We start from the raw sequence: 21,793 nt of genomic DNA, 5'->3' as shown, positions 1-21,793 counted from the left end.
GAATCTGGAGGCAAGAGGGATGTCTGGGGTGAAGGGCAAGCTCAGGGACCACGAGCAGTAGGTTGAACCCTGCTAAGGTTTATTATTTGCGTCCTACACGTGAGGCAATCAAGTCCCACAGAGGCAGAGACCCACCATTGGGGAGGATCTTACAGCCAGTGGGCAGAGATGTCAGGCTTCAACTGTGGTCTGGGTGACCCCTAACTTGGTTCTCTTGACCACGGAACCACCTGCACATTAATGCAGCTCTCCTGCCCGTTTGCAACAGGCCAAACCACTCCCCACCCCGAGACCTCAGTGTTTGCTTACTGTTTTTCTTTATCGGGGGGCTCCCTAGAAAGGGTAAGAGTAAACTGTCAATATGTTGGCCTATGGCGTTCATTGCCTGTAATGGTGGCTCTCAAAGTGTGACCCCACAGCCTTGGCAGTGGAAGCGCCTGGGACCTTCAGGAGATGAGCATTCGTGGGCTTCACGAATGCTGAATGAGAAACGCTGGGCTGGGGGTTTAATACGCCCTTCGGGTGAGAATTTGGGAATCGGCAGCCCGTGAGAATTCAAGCATAGCCCTCCGTCCTCCCTGCATCGCCCTCTCTCGTGGCCCCAGTGGCCCTGAGGATGGGCAGGGGATGGGGGGGTGGGGAGTCTTGATCAGCTGTGGCCCTGCACCGGCCACGAGGGACGGTGTCAGTGGAGAACAGCCTGGCAAGAGGCCACGGATCACCGTGTGTAATGGGGTCCACAGAGCTGCCACTGAGCCACTGTGGTGCGCTTGAACTTAGGAACCATGAGATCATGACATGAGCTAAAACCCAGAGTTGGATGCTTGACTGACGGGGCCACCCAGGCGCCACTTCTCACTTTTCTCTTAAATGAATTTTTTTATTCTGGACTAACTTTAGAGCTACAGAAAAGTTGCGAAGGTCACACAGGGTATTCCCACACGCCCCTCACGTTAGCAGCTGACCTTCCCGGGGCACATTTGCCAAAACTGAGATACTGGCATGAAGCGATTACTGCTTCTCCACTCCTGATTTCACTGGGAGTCCTCTAGTTTTCCCACTAGCGTCCTTCTCTGTTCCTGGAGCCAGTCCGGGATCCCACCTGATAGGTAGCCATCGTGTCTTCTGGCCCATGATGGTTCCTCACGTTTCCCGTGACTTCGACCATCTCAGCGAATCCTGGCCAGGTATCTAGAATGTTCTTCCTGCTTTTCATAGAGGCAAGAGTAGGTCTAGAAAAGTGTTTCATAAAGATGGTATATTTTCACGTGGTGTTTCCCAATTTTTGAATGTTACGGGGTTATAAATGCTGGTCACTACCAGGTAGGAGGTCTCACTTACATCGAGTCCGTAGACTCGAAGGAACGCTGTCCTTCTCAGGTTGGACACGGTTGTCAGGGAAGATCTGCGATAGCAACCGATGAAGTATTTTTATTTTTAATTTTTAAAATTCAATTTAACTTTTAATTATTTTTATTATTATTATTTTAAAATTTTGTTTTCATTCCAGCAGGGTGAACATACAGTGTTATTTATATTAGTTGCAGATGTACAATATAGTGATTCAACACTTTCCATACATCACCTGGTGCTCATCATGGCATAAAATTTTTTCAATGTTTATTTTTGAGAGAGAGAGAGAGAGAGAGAGAGAGTGCATGTGAGCAAAGGAGGGGCAGAGAGAGAGGAAGAGAGAGAGAGAATCCCAAGCAGGCTCCATGCTGCCAGTGCAGAGCCTGACTCGGGGCTCGATCCCACGAACCGTGAGATGATGACCTGAGCCGAAATCAAGAGTCTGATGCTTAACTGACTGAGCTTCCCAGGTGCCCCAAGTGTTTTTAAAAACTTGTGTGCCACACAAGGCAAACCATACAGGCCCACAAGCCCTGCCCAGCCATGTGGCCGTGGCCCATGTGGTTTCTTTGCTGGAGGAAGTTTGCTGGCTACACAGGATGACGGATTTGGAAAGAAGTGACATTTGCAGGTTTTGTGTGGTTTCCCACTCTCGGGGAGGTTTACTGTTGAATCACTGTTGGCTCTGTAACCTTTTTCCTGGCTTTCCCTGGTCCCACTGACCCTGACAGGGAAAACTTCTGCTGAGATTCTTTTCCCCGGATGTGGCCTGAGCCGGTGCGTCTCTGCCAGGTTTACAATGAACCTCAATCCCTCAGGGCAGGAGTCTTTTTGGAAAACGATCCTGTCCACGACTGGTTTAAAAGAGACTTGCTTTTCGACAAACCAGCGGAATGTTAGTGGCGCGTTTCCGAGCACGTCTGCTCACCGGTCAGAGTTGGAGGGAAAGTTCCCTCGGTCCCAAGCGTCACCAGTTCCTGTCACCAGGGCATCGGGCATGGTGCTTGGCACGTCTTTACCGCTGCCACTCTCGCCCCCTCCTCTTTATGGATGAAGGCGCCGGCCCACGGTCATGCAGCTGCACGGCCTTGGGCCCGAGAGCCGTCCCCATCCGTGGCGGTTAGGACTCAGACTCGTCGTCCCTAGGCTCTGCTGGGGATCTTTGTCACTGCGGTGGGAGAACGCGGAGTCTGTCTAGGCAGATGCCCGTGTGGTCCGGCAGAAGGTGGTGTTTGGATGAACACCTGGCGTAGAGTTAACACGACTTGGAAGGCCCTTGCCCAGAACGTTCCCAGGTTTCGTTTGCGTGAGACCGGTCCCGCGGGACAATGTGCTGGACTCGAGGGGTTTGGCCACCCAGCTCTGCACCCAGCGGTGCCAGCCAAAGTGCAGAGCAAACAGCGAGGCTTGGTGTTTCTGTGAGAAACCAGCCTGTGAAAGGCCCTCTCTATTGGCAGCCTCTGCACATGGCCACTCCTCGGGGCGAGCACTGGGGAGGGGACGTCTCGCCCTTGTGGCGGAGGCACGCGGCACGTCCCGGCGGGGGACTCTGGGCTCTGGGGCTGTGTGCAAAGCCCCTGGGAAGTGGGGTGATGCGCGATCTGGTCTGCAGCCTGAAGGTGCTGTTTGCTCCGTGTGCTGTGCTCTGCGTGGCTTGCAGATACATTACAGTTGAAGCCCCATTTCCAGGCCTTCTGGCGTGCCGTAGAAATGGGACAGTTGTTCTTCTCCTTATCTACGTGAACAACATAACTTTGTCAAAAAATTGAAAATGCGTACTTTGTCCCATCAGCTAAAATGGGCTGTCAGATAAGGGTGTGTGTGTGTGTGTGTGTGTGTGTGTGTGTGTGTGTGTTTCCCTACCCCCCCCACCTCTGTTGCATCTGATGAATGATGTAAATGGTTTTTGGCTTCAGAGTTTTTTTGTTTTTTGTTTTTTTTTTTTTTGCCAGGCACTCGAGTAAATGATCAGAGTAGTAACATTTTTAACCTTATCTATCATACTGAAACATTTTTTCTGCCTCCAATAGAACATGTCAGAGTCGATTAAGGACATTTTTCAATGAGGTATAATTCACAGATTTTAGGAGCGACTCTGAGAGTGCTCAAGTATTAAAGAAGCTGTGGGTTCTTCGTTACGGGCACGTTCCCAGCCTACCTTTTGCCTGAATTCCCTTAACGCTTTGGAGCTCTGCTCTGAAAGTGTGCGTTTTGTCTGCTAGCGGGGTCGGAGGAGCGGCAGGTAGGATGGCCGGGGATGTGTCACATTGTATCTGGTGACAGGGCCGTGAAAGATACGGCGGCTCGGTGCGTTCGGCGGTGCTTATCTGGTACATGAGAGCACATTACTTCCCAAAGACCGGGATCACTTTGGACAGTATCATTAAATGCCACGTCATTACCTGTTATGGAGCAGTGCCGTACCTTCAAGGGCCTCCTGGGACACGTGCAACAGTCGGAAGAGTGATGGGCAAAGACGGAGCTGGCATTAAATTTTCAATGGAAGCAGTATTGGCTTTGACTTTCCAGAAGCCTCATCTGTTAGATGGTGTTTGTCACTGGGCCGCGGAGCTGTGGATGTTCGTCAGTCGGAAGTTGCAGGCAGTTGAACGATATGGACAGGTGAAGGCTCCGTGGGGACCGGCCGGCTCGCGGAGAGCTGGAGGGGGTAAATTGAAGGTTTATTTATCCCATTCGCTGTCAAGGTCAGCTTGCTAGAGAGCTGTCCTATGGATGCTTACAAATGCCAAAATCCTGGCAAATTGTCGGAAAGAGCCTCCAAATCACTGACCTTTGTACAGCTCCCATCAACGTGCCCGTGTGTCTGAGCGGGGTCCTTAGAGGGAGTTAAATGGTTGGTAAAATGAGGCTTATGCTGTTGCTGTAATGTCAGCCGAGCTGCTACGTATTTTTTATTTTTGTGTTCTCAGCAGCAAGGATGAAGTTAAAGATATGACTGATGGGAGGCGGGGGTGTGCGTGCAAAATAATTATGCCGGCGTGGGTTCTGGCAGACGGGTGGGTCTGTGGTTCTCCCTTTGAGCACATTTCAGGCTTTGAGCCCCGAGGCATTTCAGCGTCCCCATTGTTATGCTCCCGGCTGGGAAGGGGCATCTGGGGGTTCCTTGCTGTCCCTCCTCCCCACCCAGGGCGCCCGTGTAGCCGCAGGGTCTCACGGGGGCTGGCCGCTCTGAGCCATGCGTTCTCCTGCTCAGGACTTGTGATCTGACTTTGCCGTGACAGCTAATTTAAGGAGGCACGACAGAGCCAATCATGTTGTCTTGTCTCCCTTTGGCCAAGGGTGGGGATTTACTAAAGCAACAACCGTGACAGTGAACTGAAAGTAGAGGTGATCAGTCGCCTGGGGATCGAGGAACACCCCCCACCGCGGAATATTATGCATCCATTAAAAAGAATGTGCTAGAGCTGTACCTGTTGGCCTGGAGATAAGTGCACAGAGCCCTGAGAGAGAAGTGTGTGAGCGCTGTCGTCAGATTTTACAAAAGAATAAAACCACCCTCTGCCCAGGGCTGCTAGATAAAACACAGGATGCTCAGGGGGCGTCTGGGGGGGGTCAATCAGTTGAGCTTCCGACTTCGGCTCAAGTCATGGTCTCATGGTCTGTGAGTTCGAGCCCCACATCGGGCTCTGTGCTGACAGCATGGAGCCTGGAGCCTGCTTTGGATTCTGTCTCCCTCTCTCTCGGCCCCTCCTCTGCTCACACTCTCTCTCTCTCTCTCAAGAATAAACATTAAAAAATTAAAAACAAAAACAACAGGATGCTCCGTAAATTTGAATTTGAATTTCAAACGGTAAATATCTAAAAATAGCTTAAAAAATGATTTGGTTGTCTGAAATTCCAACGTAACTGTATGTCCTGTATTTTTATTTGCTAAATTTGGTCACTCCTCTCCCACTCCCCAACCCATAGTATGTGTGCACACGGTGTATTTGTATGTGGTTTTGCAGGCATGAGTAAATAAAGAAACACACACCCTGGATCATTCACAAGGGTTTTCTGGAAGGGGCTGCATAGGGGTTGATATGAGAATGTGGGGTAGAGGACGCAAGTGGAGAGGAGAAGGAGAGGGTGAGGCAAAAAGGAAGGACTTTCTAGATTTCCTATGTCAGGGCGTGGGCTGGACAGCCAGGGCTCCGGGAGGATGTGGCAGGGGGGTCCTGGGCTGATGAACTCACCTCCCGGAGGGCAAGGCTGACAGGGTGCAGGCTGTCACGGGGCAAGGGCTGCTGGGGGCCCTGTGGGGTTCCCAGGAGGAGACTCTGCTTGGGCTGGGCGGTCAACAGTTCTTGTGCTGTTGGTTTGGGATAAAAAGATAAAAGGTTGCATCTCGTCGGGTCTGCTTCTCCTCTCTGGGAATCGCTCCTGGTCTGATCTTCCTCTGTAACCCGACGAGCCCAGCAGGACCTCCTAGTGCACTTCGGGGGCCCAGTGGCGGGTGAGAGGGACGCCACGTCCCCATCTCCCTCTGTCTCATGCTGTAGGCAGTCACCACGGAGGCCCATGCATCCACTGTTTACAAGACAGTTCAAAACTCTCCTTCTTATTTCCAAATTCAATTAAAGAGCCGCTAATACGTCCCAGGTTTGTTGTAACGAGCCCATAACAGAAACTGACATCATTATCAATTCAAACAAAACACAAACGCTTCATCTTCTGCTTCCTCAGGGAAACCCCCAACTTCCTGAGCCGGTGCCTCCCTGGCAGGGGAGGCCAGGAGCCTCACCTGGTCTCTCTCCTGCACAGACGAAGGGAGGGCCCTCTCATCCTACGGCACCCGACTCCCTTTGGTCAAAGGAGCCTTACATAATTGTGATTCTGGAATGTTCTTTCTATAGATGACGTCCCTTTCCAATCTCCTTTTGGGAGAGGAGCAGCTGTGCAGAGCCTGGTGAGTGGGTATTTTCTGTGTCCTTATGTGGCCCAAATCTCTGATGTTCTGATGTGGCCTCGAATATCAGCTTCTCATGATGCAAGCTATTTGAGGCTCCGACATCCACTGTCTGGAATGAAGAAGAAATGGGCCAAGAATCTTATCTGGGTGGTAATGCAGAGGAGGATCATGGCGTGGAGGTTGTGAGAGGGGACGGGGGCAGGACAGGGGCAGAGTGGACGACTCAGGGGGTCCCGAAACTTCAGCCAGGGCACAGTGTGTCCAGCCAGGCTCCCCCTTCAGATCTAAGGACTCATGGGGTTTCTGCTTTAGAGCTAAGGATCTAAAGATCTAGGGACTCATGGGATTTCTGCTTTAGAGCTAAGGATCTAAAGATCTAGGGACTCATGGGGTTTCTTCTGGCCGGGCCCTGGAGGACAGGCCCACGAGGTGCCGGGGAGAAGCAGCACTAATAGCCCGGAACACAAACTGAGGGCCAGGAATCGCCGAGCTCCTGAGGTAGGTGACCTTGTCCACTCTTCTCAACAATCCACGGGCATAGGTAGCGACTGCCTCAGTATTTTAGGTTAGGACACCGGCTCACTGAGACGTCCTATCATTTGAACCTAGTAAGTGGTTCAACCTGGGTCCAGAGATCTGGGTTTAACACTTCCTCAGCGGCTGAGAAGCATGGCGGACACCTCACCCAACAGGTGTCCCTGTGAGTCGTGGACTCCTTCATCGGGGACCCCCTGCGAATGCACAAGGCCACTCCTCCTCTGGCCCCCCGGGCCATTGGCGGCTTACACGCAGAGCTGTGGTCTCTCTTGTGGGGTCTTTCTCTGCATCCGGAATACCTTTCTCCTCTGAATAGGCCCCCGTGTTCCAGAGTCTTGCAGGAAACTCTCATGGGCACTGGGAATCGGTCCCTTGGCCCTCGCACGGATTCGGGGTGTATGCCAGTTCTGTGAGGCTGTGACCCCGGGCCCTGCCACGCTGCCCCTGTGCCGTGGGGTTGACACAGTGTCAGGCAGCACGCCTTGGCCCTGGCTGAGCCGCGTGCGGCAGCCTTCCCTGGGAAGCTAAGACACAGGCTGTTTTCCCAAAGGATCTGGTGCCTGGAGGCCCGGCTGAAAGACCCCCGGAGCAATGCCTGGGCAGAACCTTCTGTAGCACTTGTAATGGAGTGAGTGCAAACATCCTCTCCGCTGTGACCACCAGTGGCCCTGCTCCAGCGTCTCAGGGACCCTCTGTGCCAGCAAGCCCGGACCATCCCTAGCGGAAAATGACTAGTGTTTTCTGCACAGAACCCATTGGCTCTGCCCTGGCTGGCTCCCAGCCACCCGAGCTGTGTTTCCCATGCTGTTTCCGCAACTCTGAGGAAGGATGGACAGCCATAGGTTCCGCTGATGGGCGCCCAGGCCCCAGAGAGGCCAGACTATGCCTTCCCCTCACCCACCAAATATTCCTTAGCTGTGAAGGGTTTACCCTTAGCTGACATTGTCCTCGTCTCTGAAGATGGTGGACAAAACACACAAGATGCCTGCGTTCGTGGAGGTTGTAGACTTTGGGGGAGCAGGAGAGGAACCAATAGACAAAGAAAGAAGCTGATTTCAGAGAGCAGGAAGTGCTCTCTGAAAAGAAAATACCACAGGTGGATATGACCGGCGGCTTTATTTAGGCTTTCGGGATCTGAAAGCCAGCCAAGGGAAGGCCTAACAAAAGAGCATTCCTGACGCGGGGCAAGTCACAGGCAAAGGCCCTGGGGTCAGAGCAGCGGGTGTGACGGAAGCTGAGAGAACGCATCCGCGGTGGTTGGAGAGGAGTCAGATAGGCAGGCCTAACCGGGTGGCGCAAGGCTTTGCACCTGGAACAACGGTCGGGTTGCATTGTTAGCCTCTCACGCCTGTGACTTTCTTGTGCTGCTCCCTCCCTGGGAAAGTCTCCTCTTCTCCACCCACTGGAATTGACCTTTTCCGAGATGTGCCCCGTCCCACACGGGATCCAGAGCTGTCACTAAACAGCCAATGGGAAGGTGTGTCTTTCTCACCACGGGCAATCAGGAATTCACTCGTCCGTGAGCAGGAGTTGCTGCCGGGGACAACTTCTTGCAGATAAGTGCCGCGTGGAGCCCTGTGTCCGCGCCGACCCCGGGATCCGGGCACCCTGAGCAGGCCCTTGGCCTGTGGCGGGCTTTCTGCAAGGTGGAGGTTCTGTTTGAGTGACGGCTGCTCTGGGTCATCTCTAAGCTGGGAGATGTCCCCCGGGCGGCAGGTGGTGTTTCTGTGATAGTGACTCTATTTACTCAGGGGGCCCTCCTGAGACGGGGTCCGGCTGGGGCTTCCCTTGTGTGCCCCCCTCCCCACCTCTAATGCCCTCGCTGTGGACAGGCTCAGCCACCTGAGCCCATGGTCTGCTCCGACCGTCCAGACCTGGTGGGACCTGGGAGAGAGCACACTCGGCCCCCTGAGGTCTGATGGCAGGTGTCTCCCCGGTACCCGCACCGTCTCTGCTCAGTTCCGGGGTCACCCTTCTCCTCGGCCCGCTCCCACCCACCAGCAATATGTGCTCTGGGTGGGATACACGGACCAGTGGGGATCCTCACTCTGCCCCTGGAGAGACAGAGAGGACTGTTTTCTTCTCCTTGGGTCACCCGGCCTCTTTCCCTTGCTCCTACTTTTTGGAGTCAGATGTGGTTCAGTCAGATGGTAGATAAGGCATGATGATTGCAACCATATATCCTTAACTCATTTTGGGCCGAGAGCTAACAAACTTCCCTCATGAGTGATGGCAAGGGGTGGGGAGTGGGGAGATGTTTCAGCTCTGGCGTGGAATGATCTTGCCACAGCCTCCCTCTGCCCCAGCCACCGACTCCTTGTGATGGCCGAGCATCAGGACCAGGGACCAGCATGCTCCAGCGGGCTCTGAAACCCCAAGCCCAGCACCGAACCTGGCAGTGAGTGACTTTTTTTGAGAGGAGATGTTCTCTCTCAGCAGTCAACTTTGCTAAAGGTGATAAAACTGTGACCTTGACCTTGAGGCAGTGCCATCATCAACAGAGCCTCAAGGCTGTGCTCAGGGCCGCCTACCTGTGCCACACCAAGTTGCAAAAAGTCTTAGGAATATTTACAGTTGGTCTTTAAACAGCAGTGGGTATGAATAAAAGAGCCATATCTCACATCATTAGTCCATAAATATGCAGTTTGGTTTTATTTGTCAAATAAAATAACCTGAGATTGAACTGCCTGGTTGAAAGACACAGACATACATACACCTGTCTCCTTGCTCTGCCCCCTTCCCCATCTTCATGTCTGCCACCCTTCGGGAATGTTCTTTGCCCAAGCACATCCTCCTTTCTCCCTTTTCCAGGATTCCTGGGGATGGCCGTTTGGGCAGGTTTCTCTCCCCCTCCCTCTTGAGGGAAGCCTGCTGAATGCCTGGACTGTCATAGTGCCCCCCCCCCCCCCCCCCCCCCCCCCGCTCAGGCTCTTTAGGGAAGGGGCAGTTGGAATCCCCTCACCCATTTCCCTTATTTAAGGGAGCCTCATTCATTTTCAGTTTATAAAAGGCTTGGAGCCTGTGCCGGGCCGGAAGTTGGCTCTGCTGGTGGTGGGAGACTCCCTGCGGGAGCAGAGTGGCGAGGGCTCCATTATACCCCGGCCTGGGGCTCAAGCTGTCCCGGGTGGGAGTGTGTAACTGGCGAGGGTCCTGGAACAAGAGAGGGAAGGAAGGAACACATTTCCCTGGGGATCTGGGACTTCAGGTCGTGGAATGCACTTGTGACAGCCTTGTGTGCCCTGCTCTGTCTGGCTCTGGGTACGAGAGACCTGGGGGGCAGGCGTGCTCTGGGTGTGGCTTGTGGAGTAGGCTGTGTGCCCCGAGTAGGTGTCACAGGGAATGAAGGATGGTGTGCTGGGTGGGCACCGGGGCTCCTGCTCAGTGGGTGTGGCTGGGTGACCCGGCATGGCCTCTCAAACAAGACTACCTGCACGCCCTGAGTCTCCTCGGAGGACCCTTGAACTTGATCTAACTTGGCTCCTGCCCAGACAGAGCAAACCATGTTCTGATCTGAACTCTAAGGGTTGTGGGTAATTTTGAAAGCAGGGATACTCACGACCACTCATCCTGTCAACGCACCATGTCACTAAGACTCAGCGCACTGAGTCGGAACTTTAGCTCAGAGTGCCGGTTCTTCTGCAAAAGAGACTTTGACTTTCAAACTTGCGTTCACCTTCTAGGCTCAGAGGCTGAGCTCCGTCAGGGAGACTGAGGGGCGTGATGGTGAGGTGTGAGGGTCTCATGTTCAGCCGCCCACACTCAGGGGGCTGCAGGGTCCAGTGCTGGAGTTGTTGGTGTTGCCTGGACAAAACCTTCTAGGCTCAGCTTTGGCTTCTCCTTGGATTCCGATGGTAAAATAGTTGTGGATTCTAGACTGGTGGTCACCAGCACCCTGTGACATGCAGGGCTCCGACACACAAACAAGCCCTAGTTTTCAGTTAACGTTTTTCTTACTGGGTTCGACGCGGGGCTCGAACCCACGGACTGCGAGATCATGACCTGAGCGAAGTCGGACGCTTAACCGACTGAGCCACCCAGGCGCCCCTGTAGACATTTTATTTTTAGGTAATCTCTCTACAAGTGGGGCTCGAACTCACAACCCCAAGGTCAAGAGTGGCACACTCTACCGACTGAGCCAGCCAGGCGTCCCTGTGGCTCTCTGAGATATTATGCTCATAGATGCCATGTTTATTAAACAAGCCTGTGTTGTGTTTTTATTTTTTTTATTTTATTTATTTATTTATTTTTTTCAACGTTTATTTATTTTTGGGACAGAGAGAGACAGAGCATGAACGGGGGAGGGGCAGAGAGAGAGGGAGACACAGAATCGGAAACAGGCTCCAGGCTCCGAGCCATCAGCCCAGAGCCCGACGCGGGGCTCGAACTCACGGACCGCGAGATCGTGACCTGGCTGAAGTCGGACGCTTAACCGACTGCGCCACCCAGGCGCCCCTGTGTTGTGTTTTTAAAAGGAAGTTGGCCATGTGATGAAGTTCAAAGCCACTGTATTTTTTCCCCCATCAGAAATGCTGTCTCTGAAAGGTACTTCAGAGGCATAAGGCTTCTGTGCTCCAAACTGAGAAGTGATACCCTGCACCGAGAATTCATTCTTTATTTTTTTAAGTTTATTTATTTTGAGAGAGAGAGAGAGAGAGAGCGAGCATGAGCAGGGGAGCGGCAGAGAGAGGAGGAGAGAATCCTAAGCGGGCTCTGTGCTGTGGGCACAGAGCCCAAGTCGGGGCTCAAACTCATGAACTGTGAAATCACGACCTGAGTCATGAAACCAGGAGTTGGATGCTTAACCGACAAAGCCACCCGGGGCCTGGAGAATTCATTCTTCTTGAAGATCCAGAAGTAAAACAGAATTAAACGAAGTATAAAAAGTGGAAGAAGGAAAGAGGTTGTCCCCGGTCTGGCTTTCCAATCAGTTTGCTGTGGCCTCAGCGTGTGTGGAATTGCCAAACAGCATCCCTGGGCCGAGTGGTTGGTGTGAACCCCGGGGAGTTTGATAAGAGCGGAACAATTCCGACGTGATTTGTAGGGTGGTCTTCGGGCATGGGAGGGGCTGGCTTTTCTCCCGCGGCTCTTACCCTTTTGGTGTCCTTGAGAGTTTCATCTTTTAAAGCGATGGTCATTTTCCTGGTGCCAAGATACTGTTTTTGTGCTGGAACACTTGTCAGAGATTGTGACATAAGACAGAAACTTACACTACTTGCCACGAACAGAAAGGAATGTGTCTTGTTAGCGGCACAGGCAGGATACACAGCCCAGGCCAGTGGCTTTTATTGCTTTGGCACAGGAGAGGAAAATATCATCCAGTTCAGTGATGCTCTATCCTTGAGGGAACAGGCAGGGTCTAACCCGAAGCACCAGAACCATGGGTTTCTGATGGGCCATCCCGGCCGACCCCAGACACGCACCCGTGGGGACTTGTGCTCAGACTCTGGGGGTGAGATAAATAGCACGCAGCACTTTGCTGCGCCGAGGGTCAGACCCGGGCCAGCAGCCTTGCAAGGTACGGACACATCGGTGGGGCCTGCTCAGTGAAGCCACTTCAAGGCCAGGGCGACCCCGCGAGGTCTTTCTTCTTGGCTGAAACAGCCCTTGCGCCGTGAGGCACGGAGGAGTGGGGCTGCCATCGTTGGTCAGACGAACCGGCTGCACCAAGAGGGTCTGGTGTCGGTGTCCTTGTTTCACGTGGACACAGCGGAGAACATTTTCCCTCAAACGCTTCGTCCGGGCTCACCCGAAGCACGGTGCCATAAAACAGCCAAACAGAAGTTCCATGAAAAGTATTCTCAGGGCACCTGGGTGGCTCAGTCGGTTAAGCGTCAGACTTCAGCTCAGGTCATGATCTCACAGTTTATGAGTTCAAGTCCCGCGTCGGGCTGTGTGCTGACTGCTCGGAGCCTGGAGCCTGCTTCGGATTCTGTGTCTCCCCCTCTCTTTGCCCCTCCCCCGCTCACAGTCTGTCTCTCTCTCTCTCTCTCAAGAATAAATAAACATTAAAAACAATTAAAAAAAAGAGAAGTATTCTCAAACGTGGTTGTTGACAGTAAAAGAGTAGTTCAAGGTTGAAAATATAAAACCCTTGTAGCCTGTGTTTGTTGTCTGTAAGGTCCCTCTGGGGCAAGCTGACCTGTGTCCCCCCCCCATTCTCTGGGGCAAGCTGACCTGTGTCCCTCCCTATTGTCTGGGGCAAGCTGACCTGTGTCCCCCCCCCAATTCTCTGGGGCAAGCTGACCTGTGTCCCCCCCCCCCAATCTCTGGGGCACGCTGACCTGTGTCCACCCCTCCCCCCATTCCAGTTGACAGACAGCCCTGTCCTGGGCACAGGAGCAAGGGTGTCATGACTGGCCCTGCTTGACCCACAGGCCTGATGTCTGCAGAGAACAGGACGGACTCCCCAGAGGAGAAGGGAGCAGGCTATGCCTCTGCATCACGTCTTTAAAACATTTATACAACATCCTTAAACTTCTTCCAGGAACGAAAGTTTTAAATGAGGGAGAGAGCCTCCGCTATTTCAAGGTCTTGGATTCCTTCCCTTCCTGGCAAATGTGAGGAGCCATGCAGATTTTGAAGTTCCCTCCAGAAATGGAGGAAGACAGATTTAGCAAGGACGCAGAAGAGCCCACGGGTACGAAACACCTTGATCCTCTTTGAGCTGAAGCCCTTCTCACGAGGACAAGAGTCCTCGGGTCTGAGGCCCGACTGCGTCATTCCCAGCGTATTTAACGATCCTTTTCTGCGTCGGTTACTAGTGTGGCAACGGGACATGGGCATTTAGGAATGAGACCAAATGAAGATATGGGGGCCCCAATCTTTGCTGCCTTTGCTCTGACCCTCGGGTGCTTAGTATCAGTTTCTGTTAACCCGCAGGACTTCCAGAAAGGCCGGGCAGTTAATGTGTCTTGCTCTCACTGAACTCCTAGGGAGCAGAAAGATATTTTCTGTTTGCATCTCCAGCCAATAGCTGCGAGTGCTTGGTTATAAAGGTTGATTAATGGATGCTGATTGATTATTTGGTTCACTTTAATTGGCTACCCTCTCCACCCCATTCCCCCGCCCCCAAATAAGACCAAGTGAAGGTATGATAGGCAATGTTCGGATGGCCAGATTGTAAGAACATGGAGTATAGTTTTCATGAGAACCTCAGTGCTTTTTTTCTTACGTTTTCTGAACAAGCGGTCCACAGTGACTGTGCTGCTAATAATGCATGCCTTCATCCGAGATTGAATTCAACCACCACCTGCTCTGGGAAGTCTTCCCTGTGTCCTGCAGGGTGGCTCTGGACCCACAGCACACATGTCTCAGGCTGTGACGGCTGAGGGGCATCAGTAGGAAGGAGACCGGGAGGGCAGGTCTGGTAAGGGAGGCATGGGCAGCTGGAGGAAGTGGGCGAGGGTTGGGGCAGCTCGTGTCTGTGGCGGAGAGAGGGAAGGGGGTGCTTCATTTTGGAAAGACAAGCGGTATGAAGTCAAGGGAACAGTGACAAGGAAAACCTATTTGATGACTGGATTCCAGGATTCCAGCCCCAGCCTTCCATGACAGGGGCAGCCAAGGCTGTGCATTTATGTGCATCAATTAAACCAGGAGGGAAACTTCAAAAGGAAAGTCATTCCAGTAAAAATCTAACAAGCTCGGGGCTGACTTTGAGGATGTGTGTGCAATCACAACAAAACCATTTTCTTTTTCCTCTGGGATAAATTATTTCAGTTCTCGGTGGGTGTTTGGAGGTGGGCCGGTCTTTCCCCCTAAAGATAAAGCCTGGAGTTACACAGAGACCCTCAGAAGAATCCAGAGGGACAGACCTTGGAGGGGAGGCCACCTTGGGTTAGGGGGTGTGCAAGAAATCCAAGGCCTCGCTCAAGGTCCCCAGTCTCCATGATAGGAGGATGATGTCACCATGCCACACCGGTTAGGACGGAGAGCGTTAGGAACCTCTTTGACCATCAAGCACAGTTATGTCTCAGTGATCCTCGGCAGGTTTCGGTTGAAGAACAAAGTCATCAAAGCAAAAATGTCAAATAATAATAACAGTAACAAAAATAGTAATACCAGAAGAGAGCGCAACACCATTGGTTAGATTCCCAGGGCACAGCGTCTGCTGATAACATCAACGACACAGTGCCAGGTTTTTTGTTTTTTTTTTTTTGTTCCAGGGACAGATAAAAAAGAAAAAAAAAAATCACAAACTGCCTGTCCCCTGATAACACAAACACAACTGCAAATAAACATATCAATGTCTACACACAATGCACATGTATGCAGAATCCATACTCCTGGAGATTCCTCAGTTATCAAGCAAATGTCCTTTGGCGGTTAAGACACGACGCCGTTAATTCAGTCTCGGGTTTGGGGTAAAGTTGGACCGAATAAAAAGGTGAGGCCGATGAGGTGGTGTTCGTTGGGGATTTGGGAAAGAAGAGGCTTTTCGCGGGGAGGTCATTATATCTTCATTGACCCTCACGTGGCTCCCCCAGCCCGGTGTCGGGGGCTCTCTGCCTCGCCGTGTGACATCTCCTTTCGAGATGAGCTGCCGTCACCTTGCGGAGGCCCCTTCCCCGGATGCATTTTCTAATCAGTTCACATGATTGAGCTTCCACCAAGTGATGCTTTACTTAATTCCTTTCCGCCTGTAGGGGTGTGAGGCTTGGAGGGCCTCTCGTCAAAACTTTGGAGGGCTCTGTCAGTTTGAAAAGAACATGACCTTTAAATTGTATCAGTATGTTTGCTGGTGCATAAGGGAAAGGAAAAGGTTTGTCCTGATGGAAAACCACGCCGAGACCAGGGAGTAATTCAGAGGGAACCAGCCCAGGAAGTTAATTTGTTTATACATAATTTGCTAAGTGGGGGGCGAGAATGGGGTCCACGCACCTGCTGGCTGCAAAGAGCCCACAGCCCGGGTCTGGGGACGGTTAGCCTGTTTAGACAATTTTTCTTCCCGTTGCTTCTTCCCTCCGAGCCACCACTATCATAGAACAGGTCAACCCATATAGTCCCGTTGCTTGTGATTGAGGGACAGATTGTAAGAAAGAATTTTCTTCTATATGGCTGACAGCTCTGGGGCTGAATTATTAACCCCCGGCGAGATTAGCAAGGATGCTGTGTGACGGAAGTTGGAAGGTGAGGACTGGTTTTGAAAAAGTTCACTGAGAGACTGCTTTTTAGAACTCAAAGCATATATTCTGATTTTATTTATTTATTTTAAGTTTATTTATTTGTCTTTGAGAAAGAGAGAGAGATAGAGAAAGAGAGAGAGTGCATGAGCTGGGGAGGGGCAGAGAGAGAGAGGGAGACACAGAACCCGAAGCAGGCTCCAGGCTCCGAGCTGTCAGCTCAGAGCCTGACGCGGGGCTCGAACTCAGAAACCGCGAGGTCATGACCTGAGCCAAACTCAGACACTCAACCAACTGAGCCACCCAGGCGCTCCTAGTCTCATTTTTTTTTTTTTTAAAGTGTTATTAGAATAGGAAGCATTCAGAAAGCCTATCTGTTTTACACACACACACACACACACACACACACACACACACAATTGCGTGCATACTTTTGTACGCTGTGTGCAGTTTTCATTGTTTATTTGTGTGATTTTCTTTTCTTTTTTTTTTTTGAGTTGCATGACTTTGAATTTAGCAAACCTTTAAGTCTGACCCTTTGTGCCAGGGTTTGCCACTTCTCTTCTCTTTCTTCCAGTTAAAATATATCGACACGTGATGCAGAAATAATCAGAGGTGACCAAAACGGGCATTGCCCGCTTTAAAGCGGTGACCAAAAAACAACAAAATTTGAGGCAGGAGCAGATGTATACTAATTTTAATTGTTTCATTTGAAACATGTTCATCTTTCAGAATCGAGCAAGCTGCCTGCCTTGTCACTCCCGTCCTCTGAGGGGAGAGAGACGGTCCCTCGCTGGAGCCGAGTGAGCGTGCTTATGGAGATGGGGAGTCGGGAAGAAGGGCTGGGTTGCTTGGCTCTGAGGTTGGGATAGAGCCCCTTGCTTTCTTGGGGAGGGTTATGTGATTCCGGAGATTAAGAATTTTGGAGGAGAAACACAAAAAGGTGCCTCCAAAGGCACTCACATTAGGAGTAAGATGCGGTGGCCTCTCTCTATAAACACATTGTAACCAGACAATATGTTTGCCCTTTGCAGGGAGAGAGAGCAGCGAGCGGGTTCCTGACTCTGAGCCCCGTTTGTCCTCGTGCTGTGAAGCATAAGCATTTGTCAGGTTAGGTGAAGCCCCTGTGCCCGACCGCAAGCCACGGTGCTGTGAAGGATTGTCTGAGTCTAGGTTCCTAATGCAAAATGCAAAATGGGAATGGAAACGTACTTGATGGAATTAAAACATTAGTATTGGCTTTCAGTTCTTGCCTCCCTGGCTCCTGTAACAAATGTAGGGCATCTTAAAAATAAAAGCCAACAAACCAAGAGAAAACAGCCAGATGCCTTTGCAAGACAGAGGAGGCACAAAACCTCTCTGCGAGACTTGAGAGTTGATCTGCCCCAGTGTGAACTCTGGCAACTGTTTATTCTCTAACTTGGACATATACTTTTCATTTCTTTTAAGTAGAATGCTTTTATTTTTACTACGGGTATGGGAAGACACTGTGACATGTTGATAAATGAAATAATCCCGATTACCACGTTAAGCCACATGTCGGGAATTTTAGAAGGAAAATGCCGTTAAGAAACCCAGTGTATATATGTTTACCCTCGTATCAATGTTTAAACATGTGTATACACCGGGTCTCTCCAAAGTGTGGTTCGGTGACTGATCTCTTTCAAGAAAAGTTCATGGGGCATTTAATCAGAGTTGGCCTCCTATTGTCTGTGGACTGGGCGTGGTCCCTGGCATCTGGTCCTTTACCAGATAGGTTTGGTATTCATCAAAATGGCGGAACCAACATGTGTGGTTCTCTACCCCTGGAGGATGTTCAGGCTTATCTTTAATCCCAAATCTCGGAACTCTAAGTAAACTGGGACAAGCATGCCTTTTAAGCCCCGGTGAACCCAGATCCAGTGCCTTAATTCTAGTTCCACGAGGCTTGAGGACATCTATGTTTGGGTTACCACCCTGACGCTCACCAAGGGGCAGGACACTTGGACCAAGGAAGCAAAATGCCCCAAAGGGCCCCGTCTGGGCTCCAGACATTTCCATTCACTTATGTTCATGACCTTTCCGGCAATCTCAATGGAAAGCTAAGAAAGCCATGGTAAACTTCTCTAAGGGGTTTCTTTCTCCCCGCCATCTTGAAACCTGGCTCTTCAGACATCTGTCTGGTGTGGAGCCACGGCTCCCCAGTCTCCATTTCTGCTAAATCTCAGTTGGTCCTTAGCCCCGGGAGAGTGAGAAGGTAAACGGGGGAGGTTCAGGAACCAGTGGGGACGCTCATCAGGCCCTAGTCGGTCCACCCAGCCCAGAGTTAGGGAAGGAAACCTCCAGCACTCGCTCAGCCCCCACCTCCCATGAGTCCTGGGCTGGCTTGGGGATGGCTTATGCTGATGTAACCCCAAGGTTTTGGACTCCCCTTCATGTCACAAGTAGGCTGCTCCTCCAAGGAGCTGAAGAACTGAGCTTCTAGTTCTTTCCTTTTTAGTCCATAAGATTTCCTTGGCCTCACACACTCGTTCACTCCAGGTTCTGGATCCCCGGGTTTCCGGGATGGTGTCTCACACCCCAGCCCTCTCTCTCCTGAGTTTGTTTCCAGGGTGTTGCAGAGTGAGTCCCTTGACTTTGCCCTGCCTCTGTTCTGAAGAGCTCGGGGTAATTTCTGGCTATTTTCCCAGAGGTGTGGTAGTGCGGGCTCCCTGGTTTGGCCCCTGTGGCCGGCACACCCCGCTTTGGGTTGAGACCGAGCGGCTTGGCCCACGGAGCTCGGGACGTTGTCCTGGGGTCTGAAACTTTCCTGAGACTTGGGCCTGTCTAGGCGAGGTGAATCTATGACTCTCCAGACACGTTTTGAGTGAATTGGTTTCAGCTTTCACAAAATGCTAATGTTGATATTGTTTACGTCTGGCTGCATTGTTTTTCACTTTAAAATTACAGCTTTAGTACATTAAGCTAATTTCATAATACTGTATTAACTTAATATTCCATAAATCACACATGTCAGATTGCATTGTTACGGATGCACAAAACCCAAATTTACTACTCAAGCTCTCCAAACACATGTATTCATAATTTGCTCCAGCGAGCCCTGTGCTGCCATATAGGGTTAAGGAATTACACGTTCCAATGCCAGGCACAGATCATGCCTCTCTCTCTCTCTCTCTCTCTCTCTGCAATTGTTCTCCATACAAATTGAAACAATATATTTCCAGCCATTTTCATAGTTGTAATTACTAGCAAAAATCGTAATACCGCGAACATATTTTAAACACCTGCACTTTTGGTCCAACTCATTTTTTTTTTTCTTTCTTTTAAGCTGAGTGTTTCCATTTGAATAAGGTTGAGAAAGCTCACTGGTGGTAGCAATCTCTGGGTTTGTTTTCTCCTGGAGGAAGATGATGACTTTTGACTTGGAAGGGGGAGGTAGAGAGAAAATGGCAGAAGGAGTTCGGGTGGCACCCTCTCTCTCCATTCCCCTCTTTGCTCTCTCTCTTCCTCTTCCCCTTGGGGAAAGGGATTTAATTGCAGCGAGACTGGCTTTCACGCGTGCTGCCCGGCCCTCTTGCAAGGGTGCAAAGTTCTGTGCCTAAGCCTGGCTGGCTGGTTCCGGGAACAAAGGGATGCTCTCTGTGGGGGACATGGCGCTGGGCTGGGGCACAGAGGAGCCTCTGTAGGTTTTTAACCACACACTGTCTAATCGGGCTCTGACAAGCCCATTGTAAATCAAAGGTCTGGTAAGTGGGGATGCCAGAAATGTTTGATCTCCTTCCAAGCCTTGAAACAACTTGCTTATTTTTTCTGCAGTTTGGCCCCTCACTAAAATAAAACATTGAGAGATGAATGTTCTGACGGGTCATTGTGTGTCAAGCTGTCACTCTGTAATGGTTACATATTTCAGCTGGATTGAGGTGGTGCCGGTTGGGGGAGGTCTGTGAGAAAGAGAGAGGCAGAGAGATAGGGTAGGGAAGGAGACAAAGGGTAACAAGGTTTCTGCTTTCTCCTTGTGGCTGATCTTCATTTAAACCAAACACTTGTCATGTTCAGGGGAAGTTTTATAAATTTTTAATGATATTGGGTACAACTGGTGCTTTGAAATTTGCTGTACTTTAATTTTTTCTTCGTTAGCAAAGGTTCACTAATGCATTGAAGTGCTAAGAGCGTATCCTAGGGATGCCACGATAATTGTGTTGTTAATAATATTGTGGCACTAGTAATGTTCTCCTGGTAATCAAGGCATGAGATTTTTTTTTAATATATTCAGTTATTACACTGCATCTCGTACAAATCATGTCAATTACAATTGCCAGCCTGTGACAGTTAAAATAATTGTATACGTTTTCTAGAATTTTCCATTGGCTTGGCTAATCAAGCTAAAAAAAAAATCAACACATTATTTGCATTAATTTTGTTTCTAGTCTATTCCCACTCCTAAATCATTTGTCCATCTACTTCAAAAGGCAGAACAGTAAGTATTTTAATAATAAATATACGCACACATTCACACCAACCTAATTTAAGAATACTTCTATAGGTCTGGCAAGACGGAATCATCCGGTAGGGATGTTTTGTGTGACTGGGTTTATGACTTTCAGTGGTGTGCGTGCATGCTGAGATTGAGTTCACATTGCATACACTTGGGATATGTGGAGTCTATGTTTATATAGACAAACCTTGTAAGAACATTCACTTTAGCATTTTCTATTTCTGTATTCAGTCCGTAGTTCTGTCTAGGTCAGGGAAATTACACGATTTCGGTCTTTCCTTTTTGGCTTCACTGAAATAGCTCAATATTCCTCTGCACCAGGAAATGATGTATGTAATGCTTTGCAGAATAGCACTGCAAATTTGCAGCTCGAACACTCGTCTTCCACTTCTATGAGCTCTGCCTCCTGACCGGCACTGAGGCTTGCTTTATTTGGAACTGAAATAGCTAAACACTCAAAAAAGTACTGAACGTGTGAGACCGGCTGCACACGGAGTCCCCTGCAGTGTCTCAGCAAATCTCCCCGGAGCCTGGCCTCTCTCTCCATCACCCAGAGTATACCACCCCCCGTCACGGGCAAGAACGGGGAGGCGTTTTGGTGACACGGAGGCATTTTTGAATGAGGGCCCCGGGGTGCACGGGAGGAGGAGACGGGAGGCTGGTGGGGGCGCCCTTTGCTGCCCGGCTGTCAGCAGCCCCACCGCACATGGGGACGGGGCGAGGTGTGTGGCTGGGGACCGCTCTCAGGCAGACCCTGAAGAGTGGGTCAGCCTGGCCTGTTCCATCTGCGGAAGAAGGAGGATCAGAAAGCAAGCAGGAGCATAGTAATATCACGAGGGGCCCTCCAACGGGGAAGAATGGCAGATCTTGCAAAATAATAGTGGCAGAAGGACCCGAAGAACGACAGGTGGACAGAACAGGCTTATGTGAGCGGTTTTCCGACAGCTCGGCGATATTATTTGGATGATAATAAATAGGCTCCCCAATTTCCGAGGCCCTCCACACCCCCCTCACTCTCCGTACCCTTCTAGGCCGGGTCTGTGATGTCAAGATTTTGCATGAGGGTCAGTGGCTACAGGTTGTGAGGGTCAGGGCAACAAAATATTTTTTCCCTTTTTAATGCAATCATATTCTCTTAAACATGGCTTGAACAAATCATCTCTCAAAACGTAGAATTTATTTCTCAACTTTGCCTGGAGGTACAGCAGAGAGAACAGATTTTTTTCCTCTCTCTGGCCCTTTGAGTCCTGACCATGCAGAATGGATGGCTTTAGAACTGTACACGGACAGGAAAATCAATGCGTCATACCAGGAGGCTTCAGGGGTTAGGTTCCCATGTCCGTGTCAACAAGGCTATTGGTTTTTTTAATGCTCCAAAGTTATCACTTCCCGCCTGCA

At 50.7% G+C, this 21,793-nt stretch overlaps 1 long non-coding RNA gene across 1 annotated transcript; it reads left to right on the top strand.

Moving 5' to 3' along the window:
* The first annotated feature begins 1,087 nt into the window (after window positions 1-1,087).
* On the top strand, window positions 1,088-19,753 carry LOC147573507 (uncharacterized). The gene is made up of 3 exons (XR_015244540.1): window positions 1,088-1,187; window positions 16,654-16,724; window positions 16,956-19,753. It is a non-coding gene; the product is annotated as an uncharacterized LOC147573507 (long non-coding RNA).
* The last annotated feature ends 2,040 nt before the right edge of the window (window positions 19,754-21,793 follow it).

The sequence above is a fragment of the Puma concolor genome, chromosome E2, assembly GCF_028749965.1.
Source record: "Puma concolor isolate L17-30 chromosome E2, mPumCon1.1.hap2, whole genome shotgun sequence".
In the NCBI taxonomy this organism is placed as follows: Eukaryota; Metazoa; Chordata; class Mammalia; order Carnivora; family Felidae; genus Puma; species Puma concolor.
The sequence above is the reverse complement of the archived record's forward strand: the minus strand, read 5'-3'. Positions and strand labels throughout refer to the sequence as shown.